Source organism: Onychostruthus taczanowskii, unplaced genomic scaffold (assembly GCF_017590055.1).
Source record: "Onychostruthus taczanowskii isolate IOZ18803 unplaced genomic scaffold, ASM1759005v1 scaffold142, whole genome shotgun sequence".
Classification (NCBI taxonomy): domain Eukaryota; kingdom Metazoa; phylum Chordata; class Aves; order Passeriformes; family Passeridae; genus Onychostruthus; species Onychostruthus taczanowskii.
The window spans coordinates 243,945-263,158 of NW_024498597.1; the positions used below are offsets into that span (position 1 = coordinate 243,945).

Sequence of the window (19,214 nt, forward strand, 5' to 3'; positions counted from 1 at the left end):
GAATGCATTCACATGGAACAGGCACAGGACCCCCTCCAGAGAAACCAACTGGTAAGCTCTGCAAATAGTTTTAAAGACATTTTTATACTGGTGTGAGTGTAGCATACATATAATTATAGTGGCCTAGAATTCCCTTTGAAAACACTTCATTTAGGCAATTACTACCAAATGTCACATCAAAAGCCATTTCTCACAGTGTAAGCTCAATCACTCTCCAAAGGGCTTGATGGATTCATTATTCTTGTGAAGCTTCTGGAGTACACATGACCAGGCAGCTCTGGTGTTGATGCAGTTGTTTCCCAGATCTCAAGAACTGCTCAAATACCTGGATACAGGACTGTCAAACTACCTAAAATTTGGAAACTGTTGGAAACTGTTGCCAACATTCCTCTGCATTTACAAAGTATTAATGAAGACATACTCAACATCAACAGGAAACCAACCAAACAAACCAAAACCAGTAAAAAACATTTGGTTAAGAAAGGCATAAGAAGTCTTTGTTACTACTTTGTTCTTTCAGGCCAGAGAGGGACCAGAAAGGTGGTATGACCTTAAGACTGGAAAAAACCTCTAAGATCATTCAGTCCAATAATTAAAACACTAAATTATAAAAAAACTTCCATTTACTACCAAAGTATATATATCAGAAAGTAAGGCTTAGCCAGGGTGGGGGTGGGAAGCAAGTATGACAGCATTTTTTATTCCTGCACTTCCACCTTTATGCTTCCCAGAATGCCACCACAGAATTTCAGAAGAACCAGGATGGTCCCCAGGGAAATCAGCTCGGCAAAGGTTTTTAACTTCCCTGCAGGTCTGGGGTGAGAACTGGTACTCTGGCTGAATGACAGCGAGTGCTGCAGAACTGCCAGCTACTTTTAAGGCAAGTAACAGTAACACCTCTGAGTAACCATCACAGACCTGAGATGGCTCCTTCCCGTGGAGCACAGCCACAAAGAAATTAGTCAGCAATTACTGTGACAAAAGAGTCTGGTCACAGACCCTCTGAGCACTCGCAATACATCCAGACAAGCACATATTCAAACACCAGGACAACAAAAATCAACCTGGCCTTAAGTTAAATTTTTAAAAGCTTCTCCAACTGCAAGCATCACACTTCACAATTCCACATCAATAACTCTTCTGCATGTTGGAAACAGGAGAAATGATCATGTTTTCTATTTTCTAAGATTTGAACTGCTGCTGAAGAGATCAGAGAAAAAGCTTTTGGAGAGCAGCAGAGCTTGCACACACAGAGGTGCTTCCTGAAGCTTGGCTGGCAGCGGGAAATACTTTGAGTTGTTTGGGGCATTTCAGTAGAAGCTCAGAAAAACTTTGTGATCCCTTGAAATCACAGGCAACTTGTCTCTGGCTCCTGCCTCATGTGGTCAACCCCACAACTGAGTCCAGGGGCAGGATAGTCACGAGCTCCAAGTCTATTTAGAACACTTACAAATACAGAAATTAAGTGTCCAAAGGTATTGAATACCTGGGCAATGTTTCTGCTCGGTGTGGCCAAAAAAATACTTTAAACCTTTACTCTCTTATGTCAAGACTGCCCCCCCTATGGCAACATCCCCAGGCTGGGGTACACCTGGATCTCTACAGCACACAGCCCATGTTGCTGCTCCTCTCTGCGGTGGAGGCCTTGCTTTTTTTTTCAGTGCAGCAGCGGGAAAAAAGAAAATTACACTTAAGCAGAGATGACCTGAACTACTCCATTAGCTCTTTTCTACAAACAAAGCTACAGCCCCCTCTGTGCTTCTGTATCTGCTGGAAAAGTCCAGCCCTTTTGCAACTTAGACATTTGTGCTGAAATCTTGACAATGACAGGTCAGTAACTGAAAAATGTCAGCTGAGAGCCCTAGATTATGCCAACTCTTCAGTTACAATAATTCAGTTCTATGGCACAGCAGCATGAATTAGCATGGTGCCCAACACTACCAAGTCATATTATGGCCAGGGACACAACCTAGGCTACGGCCCAGCACCACAGGCTAACAAAGACAAGCCAAGGACTCACCAAGGAGACATCCTGATGGACAGTCTTCTAAGCAACCCCTTCCTTGTGTTTCTTACAACACCAAAGCAGCAGCTACAGTGGGGGCATGATATAGGCACTGCACAGTTTAAAATGCTGAATAATATCCCTCCTCTTAAAGCAATGTCCTCACTGTGAGGCAGCAGCCCTGGGGTCCCACAGCTCTGCTCTCAACTCCAAAGCAGTCCCGGACCCCCACACGCACTGTGACCACGCTGCCCTGTGTGGGGATGGAGCAGAGAGGCCACTCACTGATCAGTGACCTCACAGACTGCTCAATAAACACGAATACCAGGAATACCTGCTGAGTGGTCCATCCACCTACTGCTAGAAGTAATAAAAAAAATCTCACTGATTTTTTTTTCAATAATGAATGTTTCCAATTAACTACTTAAAAAATGTCAAGAAAGAATAGTTTTATTCTGTGGCTGAGTTAATCCACATGAAGATTTTCACCAAACTCTGTGTCTTTCTTTAGGTCAGCCAATGGATAAAGCCCAAATGCATTGTAAAATGAGTAAAAAAAATCTTCCCTGGCTTTCCTGGTAGCCATATGATATGTATTTGATAACCTTTCTTTTAAAAGAAGTTTAATTTGTAACAAGGGCCATTTCTTTCTGGAAAACTGTATCAGAACAAACTACATGAGCAAATAGCAAATGTAGAGCTCTTATACAATGATTAAAAACACTTCTTTGTCAACTGAGCATCCGTTCCTTGCCCAAGACTCCCAGCACTGTTGTATTAGTTCTCCACCAAGGCAGAGACAAACCACACAGCATGTGAGCTGGCAGAACAGAAAAGCAGACTTAAACCACTCCCCAAGTCACATCTTCTGCCATCTGGACACAAGCCCTCCTTTTCCAATCTGAGTCATAAAACTACATGCTTACACAAATCAAGTTTTTTCTTTCTGCCTATGGAAAGGTAGAAATAACCTTCACAACCTGAACCCATTCCCCCACCCCCAGATTTTATTGGCTAAGTAATAAATTTCAAAACTACCACAGCCAAAAGGAACTGTTAAAAACACAAACATCTAACTTCAATTACCACATAACAACAGTCCAAAAAATCTCTCAGCAAAAAACTACATGTGTGACAACAGTACTGGAAAATCCAGGCAAATTTTCAAGAACAGATCTGAAAAATCAATTTAGAGAACAGAAATTTCATTAAAGACCTATGTCCTTTGTATTTAGAAAACTTAAATGGAAACAGACACCAAATAATTCTAGAACACACTATAACGGTATCAGTAGCAAAATTTGTGAATTTCCAGTTATATTTTTTAAAGTATTTATGATGCTTATAAATAAATTAAAGTCCATATATAGGATAAAAAGTATTACTAGATCTTTACTAATTTACATAAATGCACTAAACCCCTTCCTTAATCACTGTCTTTGTTTAAGGAATTCCGGAGGCTAACGCAGGGTCAGACTGTTTATCTGCCTCAGCACAGGGAAACCATCCCACACACAGACACAAAATCAACTGAATTAGGACCTAGGTGTAATTCATACACCAAACTGTGCTAATCTAACTACAGCATCAAATGGGACCATTTGAAATAGGAAGTGCATGCACAGACATACGGCCTCAGTCCAGACTGCAGTTCAGCCCATCAGGTCGCAGTTTCCATCGGCAGCAGCAAGCACAGATATGCACTTACCTGACTAAACTGATACTAATTACACCCCCGCACGTGTATACTGCCAGTGCAACACCACTAAATCAGGACTAATCAGTAATTTGTTGGGCTCAGGTTCAGTCCGAGCTGTTTGCAGACCGGGCTCTCTGGGGCAGCAGGAGCGCCGGGGGCGCAGGACTGCGGAGCCTCTCCCTGGGCAGCGCTCACAGCAGGCAGAACTGCCACCCAGCCAACATCCAGACAACTTCAAAAACCCTGAGTGGGAAAGCCCCTGCCCGGACTAACATGGAGCTGAAAGCAGACCACAGAGGGTAGGCATAAGTGGTCAATTTTCCCAGGGAGAGAGACTGCAAGGAGCCTTTTGCAGCACTCTACTATACACTGTATTCATCAAGTCCGGAAAAAGGGGCAAGGAGCAGTGACAGTCTCCTGAGGATACAAGCTATTCTGAGAGCAAAAAGAAAGGCTGGCTGAAGATCTCCAGAAAAACCCTCTGAGAGTAATAATGGAGAAATAAAACAACAGATTCAATTCAGCACAAATAAAGTTCCAGTCTGAAGACAAATTGTCCTTATTTCACATATAGAGTGGTGTGCTCCAAACTGATCATTAACATTCAGAAAATCTTGCTGGCATCACAACAGATTGATTGAAGCATCCGTTCAAAGTCATTCAACACATGAAAAAATAATGTTAGAAAATTATTAATAATAAAACTACCATATAAACATATAGAATGGCTACATCTTAAATCCCGGATGCAGTGCCTGATCCTTCCTTTCAAGAGGACATAATGGAAAGGAAAATATTTTTTTAAAGGAAACAAGGTTTGAAAATACAAATGAGAAATAATCAATCAGGCTAGGGTTCTTCTGCCTGGAAACAGAGATTGCTGCAGTGACATAGAACAGAAACCTGTAAAATCATCAACTGAATGGAGAAGGCAAATTGAGATCAGTTCTTCTTCTCTGTCCAAACAATACAAGAGCTAAGACATAGGAAATGAAGCTAGCAGCTGTCAAGTTCAAAACAAAACAGAGGTAGTCAGCACCTACAAGGTGATTTTGTGCTCTTGAAAATCTCCCCTGGGATGTGGCAGTGCCTTACATTTAAGTGGATGGGAGACAGGCTACTTCACAGAAGAAAAATGCATTCATCATGAACTAAATAAAAGCAAACAACATCTACCTCTTGATATCCTACAAATGACAAGAGACAGGAGGGTCATCAGGCAAAGGTTTACATTACACATCCTGATCTTACGATCTTTTCTATTTGGTCACTGTTAGAAAAGAACAGTGTTCTTACATGACAAAAATCAATTACAACCTTTTTTGAACTCACTCAGCTTACTTACCTGGCAAAAGCTGATCTTCTGGGGAGATGAGGAGACAGAGGGGCTAGATTAGTACTCTGATTATTCAGCAAACTGAACTGGATCGGGAAAACCTCCAGTAAATGCTGAAGATGGTACAAGAGAGTGCAAGAATATGTGACCACCCCTTTTGAACAGCAGCCAGTCTTTTGATCAGTTTAAGATGTAACACACATCTTCATCACAAAGCAGAAATGAAAAGGAAGCAGCTGATTGCCTATCTTCTCTGTTCAAACACACAGGTAAAAGCCACAATTCCAGCTCTTGTGGAGGGAAAAAATAGTGTAGCTTCACATCTTTAGTCCATCTGCTAACTACAAAGAGAGTCTGGTTTATACATGACCAAACAGTAAAGGTTACTTTAAAAATAAACATTACATGTATAACCTCTCCTAGTTTTATGTTATGTAAATAAGGAAAACTCCTTTGGGGAACTAGGCCTATTGTAAATACAGAAATGCATCCAAGTCTGGAAAGGACAACATCTAAATGAAAACAGAGCTGTTCCTTCCATGCTTCCCACAGCACCCACTGGATTACCATAATAAATGGTGCTATACCAGTCACAGCATACAATGGGATATGACCAGATAGAAAACAGTGAGTGATCAATAAGATCATTAAAAATCCAGCAAATTCCATTTATAATTCAGAATTTACAAGAGCAGAACTGAAAACCAAGTGAGGTTATTTAAGTCTCTCATCAATTCTGCTTTCCACAGTAGTAGGCACAGTCACCCAACCCTTTCCACAGCAGCACCAAATCACAACTGCTCTGCTTAATAACTGACTGGACTGGCCAGAACACTGAGAATTCCCAGAGAAAAGCAATACAGGATTTTATTATTCCTCCCAAAACACATTCACATAAACATGAAACCACGGAGGAGTGCTGAGACACCTATCAGGAACACTGTCTTCTACATCACACAGGGAAACTACCAACCTTCTCCTCTGCTCCTGGAACCATCACAGGTTAAACCAGGCCACAATATTCACAGACTTAAATAGCCTGAGCCAGCCCTGCACAGCACCCAACACGGGCAGCACAGACATATTTACTTTTATCCAAGACACAGCTGACACAATGAGCACAAGGTAAGCTCTGCTCAGGGGGAATTATGGTGTTAGCACTGCCTATGGAAACAGAACTCCGGGTTCGGCTTCGCCATTTTCCAGGAAGAAACTAAGATACTGTTTGTGAGAATGAAAATGAAGTAATTAAAAATTAAAGCCCCTAGTCTCTTCTTACACATAAAAAACCAATCCCCCCCCAAACTTTAAAGCTGAATTGCTTTCCTTTCTGTTTTTATTTTCACCCTTAAACTATACTATGATTATAATTTTTTTTGTGCTTCTTACTGAAATACCTGTATGTTACTACTTTGCTGTAATGCTTACCTTGAGTACACAAGACAGGAATGTTTAAAAAAGAAGTCTCAGAAGTATCTCTTAAAAGATTTTCTAGTATTATGTATTATTCTAGAATTATTCTTTAAGGAATCATAATACATGTTGTAGGTAATAAAACTTCTGAAATCTAAAGGTATCACTACACTTTCCAATGGAAAACACAGAGGACTGTGTATGACCATTGTGAAATAAGACCTGCAAATGGGAGCACTTGAGGGTTTCTGAAGGTGAGATCAGAAAAATTAAAATCAAATACATTTATTAATTTCAATTAATTTTCAACCTCAGATGCAGAATGAGTAGCTAGGAATATAGTTACAGGTTTCAATAATGCTGCTTCCAGCAGTTGTATAATTTTAATTACATAATATTGTTTAATTTTCATTGTGTAATATTTCCAGCCTCCACCTTTGCAAATATCTTGATACAAGGCAAATATAAGGCACATGAAGCTGCTGCCCTAAGACATGGTGCTTTGTGTGCCACGCAAGGTACAAAATCCCAAACAAATAATTGAAATTGGAACAGTCATTGCCCATCTCGAGCCACCTCAACAATCCCCAGTCCAGTGGCCAATAATCCAGATTAATCCTACAGATCACTTTGCTTCTTCAGGACTCTACCCCAGTTCACTAAGTGAGATATCTGCTAAGCTCTGCTCGCCTAGCCCTAGGAAATGATTGTGCTAGAAAACCTTCATGTTAATTTTAAATTGAGCTCCCTCACTCTACATCACCTTTCTGCTTTTTCCCACAGACTGATGTGCTGCTGCTTCTGCACCTGGTTCGCCAGGCTCCATCATTTGGAAGACAAATGTTTTTACAGACAAGGCAAAGCAGAAGCTAAAGCAATGAGCCTCCGAGTCCTCTGAACATGGGAGGCTCACAAGCATGCCTGACACATGTAGCAGAAGCAGATTCTTCATAGAATGGCCTGGGTTTGGAGGGACCTTAAAGCTCACCCAATACCAACCCCCCCTGCCATGGGCAGGGACACCTTCCACTAGACCAGTCTGCTCCAAGCCCTGTCCAACCCGGCCTTACATACTTGTATTCCATTCTTCTCCACTTGTAATCCCCATCTTCTCATCACCTCAGTACTCAAACACAAAAACTCTTCTGGATTTCCCAGTCGTAACGCCGTGATCCTTGTCAGACAGTTCCTGTTCACAACCTCACGGCAACTGCTGTGATGTACTTTATCACGACACGATGGCACACCGGCTCCAAGCTCCTCGCGTGCCACCAAAGAGCGGCGCAGCCCCGGCTCTCAATGGGCACCGCAACACCGCGAGGCAGGCCCGGGACGGGGCTCACGGCCTCGCTCGTCTGGTAACACCCCACCTTCGGCAGTGCCCTTTGTAATGATGCTCTTTGAGGCAGCAGAAGCCTCCGATTTCGAGACAACGTTTTTAATTAGTACTTGTGACTTACACTAAATACAAAACACTCATTAAACAGACAAAAGAGACACGATGTTTCAAGCCAAAGAAAATCTTCCAAAGCTATTCCCTTCCCATTCATATCCCTACAAGGCTGGGCCGAATGAAAGATAAACACCCAGTCTGCGTTGCCCAAACTAAATAATACAAACGAGAATTCTGAGATCTGAAGAGCAACAAGAAAAGCTATATGAGAGAAAGCAGAACGCCCGACGCACTCCAGTCCGTTATTATTTACATGAAAAAACCATCTCCGCAATAACCTCGGGCACTTCCGAGGCGTTTCCCGCACTCCCAGCGCAGCCCGCTGTGACGAGGATCATTTCCCACTCCTGCGGGGGGAGCGGGTCTCTCGGCCGGCGCCTCACAGCAGAGCCGGGCCGCGCTGAGCCCCCCTCAGCGGCCCGGGACGGCGGCGGCACCGACCCCCCTCGCGGCGAAATCACCCCCGCCGGGGCCGGGGCCGGGGCGCGGCGGGACACAGCGCCCGCGGGCGCGGCTGCCATTGACCCTGGCCCGCCCGCCGCTGCCGCATGGCACCTCCTGCCCAGGAGCAGCCGCGCGTCTCGGAGCCGCAGCGGTTCCGCGGGGTCCCGCGGGTGCGGGGGGGATCCCGGCGGGGCCGACCCGGGACTCACCTGGACCGCGGTACCTCCGCACTCCGCCCGCCGCGGCACGGAGCGCTCTGCGCCTGCGCGGAAGCCGCCTCTGCGCGGGGTCGGGACTACAAACAACATGGCGCCACCCCCCGCCCTCGGGCGGCGCCTCTCGCAGCCTCCCACTCCCGCCGGCAGATGGCGCCGCCTCGCTGTGGGCGCCCGCCGGGCCCCGCCCCGGCCGTGAGGGCACGGCGGGCGCAGCCGTGCCGCCGGGGCTTGGGACGGCGCCGGTGCTGCCGTGGCTCCATAGGGTGGCCTCCTCTGAGCACGGCTGTCCCTCCGTCCCCGCTCGAGGGCCGCAGCAAGCTGCCTGTCCCACAGCAAGCTCGCTGCCTGCCTGGAAGCGCTCTGCGGAGCGCGCTGGTTATCCTCCACCTGCTCCTGCCGGTCCCCCTTTCTAGGAACGTCTCCAAGTGGAAGCACTCCCTTTCCGGAGTCGTGTGGCATTCCCAGGGCCTCTCGCCTTAGGCTCGTTAGGGCTTTACCCTAGACGTTTAGGATCTAGGTATTTCCCAAACCTAACCTGTGCCCTGGTTTCTGGTGCCACCCTGTGGTCTTTACCTTGAACAAGTCTTGGAGCAAGCAGCAGTTCAGGTAAACCACACCAGCTGCATTGACTGTGCCTCCCTACGAGGATCGGGATTTTCTTTGAGATCCCTCTTCAGAAGTGTGCACTAAGTGATCCCTGGGTACAAGGCAGCTCCTGAAGGCGCTGGCTGAGATGGCCCCGTGCTGGACCTGAGCGTTCCCAGGGAGGCCGGAACGGCCCTGGGCAGCCTCAGCCGGGAGCCCCGGCCTTGGGAAGCGCCATTCCCGCTCAGCCCAGGGCCCTCCTCCCTGCCTCGCTTACAGGAAGGTGCCTGTCTCCAGCTGTGCCTTCTCAGCCTGGCTCTGAATGGACCTTGGCTTTTACGCAGTTTGTCCCTTGGGCAGACCCCTACAATGTGTATTATATCCCACTAACCTAATTAGACAATTTTTGAATTACATATTTTTAACTTTTGTTTCACATAGATACTTTTTCATATAAAAGCCATTAAATAGTACCATGCCAAGTAATGTCTGCCCCTTCTTGCACACTACCAAGCATAATTCCAGCTCTTCTAATACCTTTGAACTTGCCTGGCCTGCGGAGCTCTAGAGAGGAAGGAAGAGGGGGTATATGTGGACTTGTGCAGGCACTAGAAGCAGAAACATCAATACTGCTGTTTACATTTTTAGGGATTATGTAAACTAGATGAGCTAGTTTGAACAGAGGTAGAAAGAGGGAAATTTCCTGCCACATGACTGTAAATCATTGTGCTCTCCCATCCAGGAAGCTGCTTTTAGGCTCTCTGGTGTGGCTGATCCCCACAGTTCTTGACGTTGTCCACATGGATTAGGTGCTGGAGTGTATCTAGATAAGGGTGACACAGCTGGAAAAGGGTTTGCAGCACAAGATCCTGAGGAGTGGCTGAGGGAGATGGAGGGGGTCAGCCTGGAGAAAAGGAGGCTCAGGTGAGACTCTGCTACTCCTGACAGGAGGGTGCAGCCAGGCTCTTTTCTCCGGCAACAAGTGATAGGATAAAAGGAAATGGCCTCAAGTTTCTCGCAAGGGAGGACTAGATTGGATATCAGGGGAAATTTCTTCACTAAAATGGTAGTCAGGCATTGGAACAGGCTGCCCAGGGCAGTGCTGGAGTTACCACTCCTGGAAGTGTTCAAAAAATGTGTGTATGCGGCAGCTGGGTTTTAAGGAAACTTCCCAGTCTGACCGTTCCCAAGATTCTCTGGCAGTCCCTCTTCCACCAGCAGTGACTTTAACTGCTGGGACTGAAGCCCCTTTGCAGCAGCAGCTCCGGTGAGCCGAGGAGTGCCCTGCTTGGCTCCCTGCACTCCCCACTCTCCCAGGCAGAGCAGCTTTCCTCACTGGTTCCACCCCAGGTTTCCCATGGGAGTCTCAGCTGTCCTGTTCCATAAAGCCCTTTATTCCTGGCACGGTAACACAGAAACAGCTTGAGCTGCCCCCAAGGAGCAGCCCAGCAAAGGACTCCTGGGCTGTTATCCCCTCACAGTCCAAGCTTGTGCAAGTCTTGGCTCTTCCTTCTTAGTCCTCAGCTCTTGCAGAGTCTGAGCACCTGGCTGGGCCACAAGTCCAGTGCCCTTTGTTATGCACAGGGTTGGCATTTCCCAGCCTCTTCCCCAGCCTCCTTCAGGGAGCTCAAGCTGCAGCTATCACTGCAGCTGCACCACCAGCTCTGGCACCGAATGGATTCCTCCACAGGGGGATGTGGTTCAGTGGTGGCCCAGGTAGTGCTGAGTTAACAACTGGACTTGATGATGTCAGAGGGCTTTTCAAACCTTAGTGATTCTGTGATAATTCCATTATTATCTCATCTGTGCCTGTGCTGCAGAACAGCAGTACAGGAGCCCACAAAACAGAAACATTTGCCCTAAAACCACCTCCTCCCCACGTGTTTTTTACTGACCTGTGTCTTTTTTTTTCCTGCAGTGCTCCCAGAAAGTGTTAGTTTCTATTTTTCTCCAGGAAGACACTGAAGAAAAGTGGTGCTGTAATGTCATGCAGCATTACACACTGCGATGTTGAACATCCAATGCAGCAATAACTACCCTGTGGGCACTGGTGAGGCTGGGAAGCAGATGGCTCTGGCTGTACAGGCAGTCAGGGCTGGGGGTCCTCAGTGCTTTTGGAGTTGTTCAGTACAGCCAAGTGTCCTCAGTGCGACTCTGGGCCAAGGCTCCAAGAGGATGGAGCTGCTGAGGCCCTGGAGGGGCCAGCTGACTTCACACCGATACTGAAATTGTCTGGATAGAAACTTTGTAACACAGTTTTGAGTATTCGAAGCAGGCATTCTTTATTGCAGCATGCTGGTCACTCAGGGGAATCATTTCTGCATTCCAGTGGTGTTGTGGTGTGTTTTTTGTTTTATTAGTAGGTTTATTGTTTGATTTGTAATTTCGTAGTTTCCTTATGCTGTTTTCCATTTTGTTCCTGCCTTTTCCCTTTCGTCACTTTTTTGTTATTAGATGCCAGTTTCTTTTTGAACCTGCCATAGTTTCCTTATGCTGTTTTCCGTTTTGTTCCTGCCTTTTCCCTTTTGTCACTTTTTTGTTATTAGATGCCAGTTCAGAAGTCCTGATATGGTTCTTTGGGGTCCATCTTCAACTTCTGGTGTCCATTTTAGGTGGCTGTTCCTCGACCCCTGCTTTTGAGTAACACAAAACAACGATACTGCGCAAACTTCTGTTTTGTCAGCCTTGCAGAGCTGAGCTGGCATCCTGCTTGCAATTTGTTGCCTGCTTGACTTCTGTTTGCCTTTATTTTTTTCTCCAAAGCTGTGCTGTTTTGTTCCACTGTCCTTGATAAGAGTAAATACTGTTCTGTTCTACTGCCCTTATCAACATCAGGAGAGCAGAGGTTTCTGTTAATTTCTGAACAAGCAAGATATAGCTGTAAAATTCTCATGTCAGCCTAAATCCTTCACAAAGCTTTGGCTGAATATTCTTCCATTTCAAAATCTACAGTTTACATGAGTTGATCTAGGAGATCAGTATCAACAAGAAAACTACTCCCTCCATTCAGGTCTGCAGTCATAAATACTAAGACAGTATTAAAACAATGTTGTATGTTAATTCAATTAATTATTTTTCAAGATTTATAGAAAAATTAATTGTTCACTACAAAGTGATAAAACTGCCTTAAGCCAACATAACCCATCACTTGCACAATGTGTGCATTTAGTGCAGCTAAATGGAGTGTTTGCATTCAGAGGAAAGTTGGATTTGTAAAATAACAGCTAGAATTCAGTCTGTCTCTGCCAGCCTCTCTTCTAACTAATCCAAGTCAGATTTTCCAAAACATGATTGGTTTTTGTTGCAATCAGAGATGTTGGAACATATCTGCATATTTACCTTCAGCCCTCTCTGAGGAGAGAGTGTCTGCCAGAGATACAGCTTTGACAAAAGTGAGTCTCCATCAAAGCATCTAACAGGGCTGGAAGGCTACTGGGATTGGTCTGATTCTGCAAGGAGTTTAAAATATAACCTTTTCCTCTCTGACAGTTCTTGTGATACACTGAAAGAAGCATGCTGCATATATGCTGCTTCAGTGCATGGTGAAGGGAGCCTATTCCATTGATTTTCCCACAGGAGACTCACTTGATTGTTGAGGGCTTTCCCAGTTGATGGATGCCTTGTTTCCACCGAGCACCAGGAAGGGCCAGTAGGGATCAGGTGACAGGCAGTGAAGAACCTGGGGCTGATTCTGAGACGAGGCCTCTGCCTTCTGTTGCAGCAGTCATGGGAACACTGGGATACAAGCATAGCTATGCCATCCCTGCATCCCCAGGCCTCCCCAGGTTTGTTCAGATCTACTGGGCCAGTGAGGTTGATCTTCCATGCCTTTCCAGTTTCACGAAGAGAGCAAAGCTTGCCTGGAAGCTCCTGGCTGGAGCCTGTACTCCTGCAGGGGTTGCGTGCAGCTCTGCTTTGCCAGGATGGATCTCTCCTGCTGGCTCCATCTGTCCAGCATCTCTCCAGGCTACACAGGTGATGGCTCCTCATCTTCAGTCACAGCCAGGATATGGAGCAATGTGCTACACCATCCAGAAAGCTCCCTGAATGCGGTACCTTGGCTCATAGCAGCTGCTCAAAGAACTACTGCAAAAGGCTGCTCTGCCCATAAGACAGAGACTGTAACGCTGAGAGCAGGGGCAAAGCTGCTCTCCACAAACCTCATTGCTCTGTACCACAGCCCGCGGTTCACTTGTGTCTTTCTGGGGCTTTCATGGTAGCAGAAGAGTGGAAAGGAACACTCTTCTTGTTTCATTGGCATGTTGGAAACACCTTCCACACCATCACTGCACAACTGTTGTGCGGACCATTTACTGAGGACACCTGAGGGGCAGTGCAGCTCATATGGAAATAAATAAATTATTTATAATTTATAGGGCCAGGCTGAGGCTGGCTGTTCAGCCTTCTCAAGGCAGAGAACTCTGTGTAGGCTGGCTAGTTTGTTGACATAGATCATCTTCGAAGGAACCATACACCTGTCCAGCAGCCAAACACAAAAGATACTTCTGCTTCTTTTCAGCAAAACTCCATTTCTACCTAAGCTAGACCCTGCTCAGACACAGCAGCTGGGAGCACTGGCTCTGTGTGTGAAAATAGGAGTAGCTCCCTGTCTTTCAGCCTAGAAAATAGACATCAGATTCCTTTTTCCATTAGAAATCCATGCCTTTCCATCAGTAAGATCTAGTTGTTTAGGGGTTTCTTTCTGTGTTCACTTCCATTTAGGTATTAATGGAAACTAAAGCAGTGAAAACTCAGCATGCCTGAAAGTACATCTCCATGTTAGAGATGTGCAGTGGAAGCAACAGAAAATGTGTGAATGTGAATGATGGAATACATTTTTTCACATCTCTTTTTCTGAAAAATCTCTAAGTGGGAAAATGCCACCAGGGTTACAGTAAAGGGGAAGAAAATCTTCACAAGACACCTGTGGTATTGTCAGGTTCAGAAGAGCAGGCCGAGGAAGCAGCCAAAATATCCAGATAAAAGATATACATGTATGTAAATAAATGGTTAAGATTATACATATGTTATCTATGATACATTAATGATATATGCCTTATATGTTATATGTAAAATATATATCAAACTGATGTAAATGGATATAGAATTAAGTCAGTGCATAGTCCTGGAAACAGAGTAATTTGGGCTGGATCTTTGGACTGGAAATATGCTCAATGTTTGTAAAATAATTAGTGAATTAAAACATGAATTATAGAAGACATCCTCTTCCATACATGGTGCAGTGTAATAAAAAACTGACTAAATGCTTACTAAAAAGATATCTACTTCAGATACAATTTTCTGAAGCTCAGTCATGCCTGAGCACTTGCTTCTCTACAGCAGACCTGTGCAACAAATTTTGTCCCTGATCCAACTGGGCAGGAAACATCTGTTTCTCACAGGGCTCAGAGCAGGTTCTGAAGCAGGCAGTTGTGAGCAGTTGTGTCTTTCTGGGCAGAAAGGTTGGGATGAAATCCCAGCCCCTCTGCCCAGCTGGTGCCAAATGTGGGCAGGGGGAGAGCCACACTGCAGGATGAGCAGCTGGACAAGGATGTGATGAAAAATTTCTCTGAGGTGCAAAGTCAAGATAAACTCCATCTCTGTCTGCTAATTGTCCAACAACACTGAGGTTCATGCCTAGAAAAAATCTGAAAGGTTTTTGAGAAGACAGATGAAGCCTTTGCACTGCTGTTTCTCCAAAAGAGCTTCAGGATATTCACTGGCTGAGACTTTTCTTTATGTGGAATCAGTCAGCCAGAAAATCTCCTTCAAACTGAAGTAAGTAGAAGAAATCTTGAAACAAATTGCTTATAAGAAAAAATTGCTTGCACTAGATCATACTCCTGTGTTGAAGACTAAACAACCATTAGTCATCCACCTGCTTATGCAACCACAGGATAAAATGCCCTTGATAGGAGGGGACCAGGACATGGCAAGTGCCATTCCACTTTTCAAAACGGATTTGAGGAATCATTGATTTTATTGTCTCTATCAGGCAAACATATGGAAGCTATTCCAGAGAATGTGATTGATAAAAAGATGGGAAAAAAAAAATCTGGTAGAAATGGTGATGACTCATGATAATTTTATAGAGGGGGAAGTGCTTTTGTGTTGAAGCAGAGAGACTGGAGGTTCCCAGTAAGTGAGGGCAGGGGTCCATCTGGGTGCCAGGAGACAGCAGAGTGCCTGGCACAGCGTCCTGTCCCCTCCACCAACCCAGGCTGCTGCTCCCTGGCAGCTGTTCCCACTGCCCACTCCACTCCACCCCAAAAGCAATGGGTGGTGGCACCCTGGGGTGCCCAGTGCACTGCTCGGGAGAATTGTGAGTGGGTAGAGGTGGGGGCATGGAGTGATGCCCCCTTGCCTGCAGCTGTCAGTACTGAGTCACTGGCCAGTATTACAGATGAGTAATACGATGACTGGCTCTCGCAATTAGGGGATGAATACTGTGTGTGTGTGTTAAGAGAAGTTTTATTGATGTGTGGTTACATCATTGTGATCTGGTTTTTGGATGTCCTCTGCTCTCCCCATAGTCCCCTTTCCCCCCTCTGTATTGTTGCCACTGATCAGCCTAGGTCAGGAGATGTAGAGGGAGGACAGGTACATGTGCCCCTTGCTTGGGGCATTTGTCAATAGGGGAGGCTTGTTGCTAGCACGGGACAGCGTGACAACACCTGACCTGGATGGTGAAGAATAGTTAATTGACAAACTTTGGGAGGAGCCAGGGTTGCCTGGGGTATAAAAAGCAGAGCAGCCATTTTTGTGGGCAGATGGTTACACACTCCTGGTTCACTGCCCTTTTTCCTTATTCAGTTGTCATGGTTTGACCCGGAAGTACGGTTTTGGGAAGTTATGGTCAAACCAATCAGTGGCCAAATTTTAGATTGGCACCTGGTGTGGCCACTGGGGATGTGGATACGCCTCTGAGAACACACAGGGGTTAAGAGCAGAGCACTCCCAGAGAGACTTCCTCTTTGGAGTCCGGCAGGTAAGCAGATCGGACCTCTCCCCAGCCCAGCTGTGAGGGAGAAAACAGTGACTGCTGACCAAAGCATCTCAAATGAGATTTGAAAATGAGCCCTGAATTTTGAAAGGAACTTTCCGGAGAAAGTTGGAAACTTCCTTTTACTTCCTCATTAATCATTTGGTTGATGTAATATTTTGTCCCAGGTGCTGCTGCCAGCAGTGTAAACCACAACAGGACTTGTCAGACAGTGTAACTAGTAGAGCAGTGTTAATAACATGATTAGTGAATGGGTGACAGTCTCTAGGTTGCAAAAAGGCCTTACAACAAAACAAATCTTTTCCTTTGCTTCTTTGAATGCCAACGGTCTTCCCTCTGATGTTGTTCTTTTTTTTGGAAGCTGTTGTTATAGGTAAAAATCGATCCAGCCAATTAAATAAAAAATAAAATAGAATTTATTCGTGACCGATATACAGTCCCAACCGACACCAATCAAAAAAATAGCGCCGATCCCGGGATTGGAGTGGGTGAACGATGATCCGGCCTCTGTCACACTGAGCCCCCTGTTCACCACCGAGACCCGGCAGAGTTCGGTTTTTATACTCTTTTTCTTGCCCGCGGCAGAGTCCCTTTGTCCCCTCCTGGAGTTCTTCATATTCATGCTGTGTCTATTCACTGTCCTGTGCTGGACAAAGGCACGTCCGGGAATCGATGTGTATCTGTCTCCAGTTCCCGGAATCCTTCATTCAGATGTATGTTCCTTGATGGTCCTGTCTGTCTGAGGTGGACATCTACACGGCCCATCATCGCCGGGTTCTCGTGATGGTGCCATCAGAGAGTGCCCATCTCCTGTGCGAGCTGGGTTTTCCTTGTTTGTTAATGATGTACTTCCTTCCTGGCTGCGAGCTGTCCTGCATGGCAATCACCCCCTCCCCTCAGCTGGCATGATCTTACAGTTTTACTTTATATCACATTAATAAAATTATATTTCCAGCACAAATTATCCCCTTATCTCTAACACTGTGGTTCCAATCCTGGATGAAGAGAGTTGGCTGAGCACTGCTGTCTTCTGTCTTGTCAGTTAGGCTTGTGTTTGGAGACAAATTCTAGGAGAAAAACGCGCTAAAATGAGTGTTTTTCTCTAAAGCGAGAGGGCTTTAACAATTCAATTTTCTTCTGCCAATGAGAGAAATGGATAATTAATTTCCCTCCATTCCCAAGTTAGAGCCTGCTTTGTTCTGTTCCCGGGTCACATCTCACAGCAACCATTTTGGGAGATACACCTTTCATGGGGGCACTGGCACTGTGCCAGAGTCAATCCATGACAGGGATGAAAGTGAAAAAATAAAACAAAGTAAAACTGTTTATTAACAAAGCAAAATACCCAGAAAGCACAGGAAAAAAACCAAAATTGAACCTTACACCCCAGCCTCACCTCGCCATGTGGCTGAGAAGCAAAGATGGCAGCTGCCTGTCTTTATGAGGGGAGGAGAACAGAGCTCACAGCAGCTGAGACCTGTTGGGTTTCTGGCATGAGTGTTCTCCTTGCAGCAGCCGAAGTTGGTGAAGTTTTATGTCTCTTCTTTTCTGGCTCAGTCTTTCTGAGAGGCCAGAGCTGCCCTGCAGGCTCCCTGGGCTGGAGAAAAAAAAAAAAAAACAAACAAAAAAACCCACCCCAAACTAAACCAAAAACAAAAAAAAAAAAACAAACCAAAAAAAAAAAAAAAAAAACCAAACCAAAACAAACAACAAAAACAAAAAAACCCCACAACAAAAACCAAAACCGAAAAAACCAAAAAACAAATAAGACCAAAACAACAAAAAACACTGCCAAAAAGATTTACAAGGGAAGAGTCTCCAGGCCAGGGGAAGGGAAATAAAACAAACAAAAAACCCCAGAAGCTTCTTGCCTAAATTGGCAAAAATTAATCCAGGGGAAAAAAACCCAAAAACCAGCAACGAAGTAAGAATCATTGCAGCCCCCAGCCATGCCAGATAGAGCTTGAACAGGGCCCGCACAGGATCCCAAGGCTCCCAGCCCAACCCCCCCGGCTCCATTGGAAAGCTACAGCAGTCATTTTCTGGGCATAAAGCAGGCAGTTAGGAAATAAAGAACCATCATAATATCACCCCAAGACAGTTTCCCCGCACACCATCAAATCCTCTTGGGACACAGGATGGGAAAACAGCTCACACAGGCTACCTTTGCAAAGTGGTGACTGAGCAGTTTGAAGCTCTGGTGGGTACAGCTGTGGGGAAAGGGAACTGCCACCCAGCACCAACCCCAGTTTTCTAATTCCCTGGCCTCTTTTCTCCCAACACATGTGGTCTTTTCCTGGAATTCCCCTTGAGTATCCCGTAATACTCCAACCTTGCCTGTAAAAACCCTAGTCTAGGCTTGGATGGAAAAATAGTTTATAGATTTGTTCAATGAACGGGTGACTGTATCACAGCCAGTAGTTCTTGATCCTTCAACAACGATAAGCACACTGCTTTGTGAAGCCGTGTCCGTCCGCATATCCTTTCAGGACAGTCCTGGCTAGCACTGGCACAACTAGCAGCAGGGGGACACCCTCCTGCTCCTCATGGGCCAGGAGAGCAGTTATGGCTTTCACCTGTGCAGAAGGAGAGATACTGGGCAGCAGCAGCAGGAGTAAGGAGAGTGGACTGCAGCTGGGGGCAGCAATCCAGGTTTATTGATTCTTCAAAAGGGACCTCACCCCAGGGGAGCCAACCGGCTGAAGACCCCGAGATGGGGCTTGCAAGGGTTATAAGGAGGGGAGGAAATAGGGGAGGAGTTGATCGTCAGGCCAGTGGGAGCGCAGGGTGTTTCCTGGGCCATCCTGGAGAAGGGTGCTACATCCATCCATCCCTTTGCTAATTAGGTCTTTCTCCCTGCTGCGGTTTCGCAATGGCATGCTGCAGTCTTGTGTATGAGGCAATCCCTCGGCTCCCGCATGTGGATTTAAAAATGCTTTTGAGTATTTCTTCCAAACATGATAACATATATTCCCTTCATATTCTACATAAGCACAAATTACCTAAATCACCACCAGGGCAAGCAACAGCCGAGCTGACCACATGGCTCCATACGGGC

At 45.8% G+C, this 19,214-nt stretch overlaps 1 protein-coding gene across 4 annotated transcripts in view; it reads right to left on the reverse strand.

The window, feature by feature from the left end:
* NDRG3 (NDRG family member 3) overlaps positions 1 to 8,700 on the reverse strand; it is a 65,485-nt gene extending 56,785 nt beyond the window's left edge. The window contains exon 1 of one of the 4 annotated variants that reach the window (XM_041398203.1): positions 8,560 to 8,696. The gene's annotated coding sequence lies outside the window, so the exon portion shown is untranslated. Of the gene's footprint in view, positions 1 to 8,559 lie in introns of all 4 variants that reach the window. The other 3 variants (XM_041398197.1, XM_041398198.1, XM_041398199.1) reach the window with 3 other exon arrangements.
* Between the last annotated feature and the right edge of the window lie 10,514 nt (positions 8,701 to 19,214).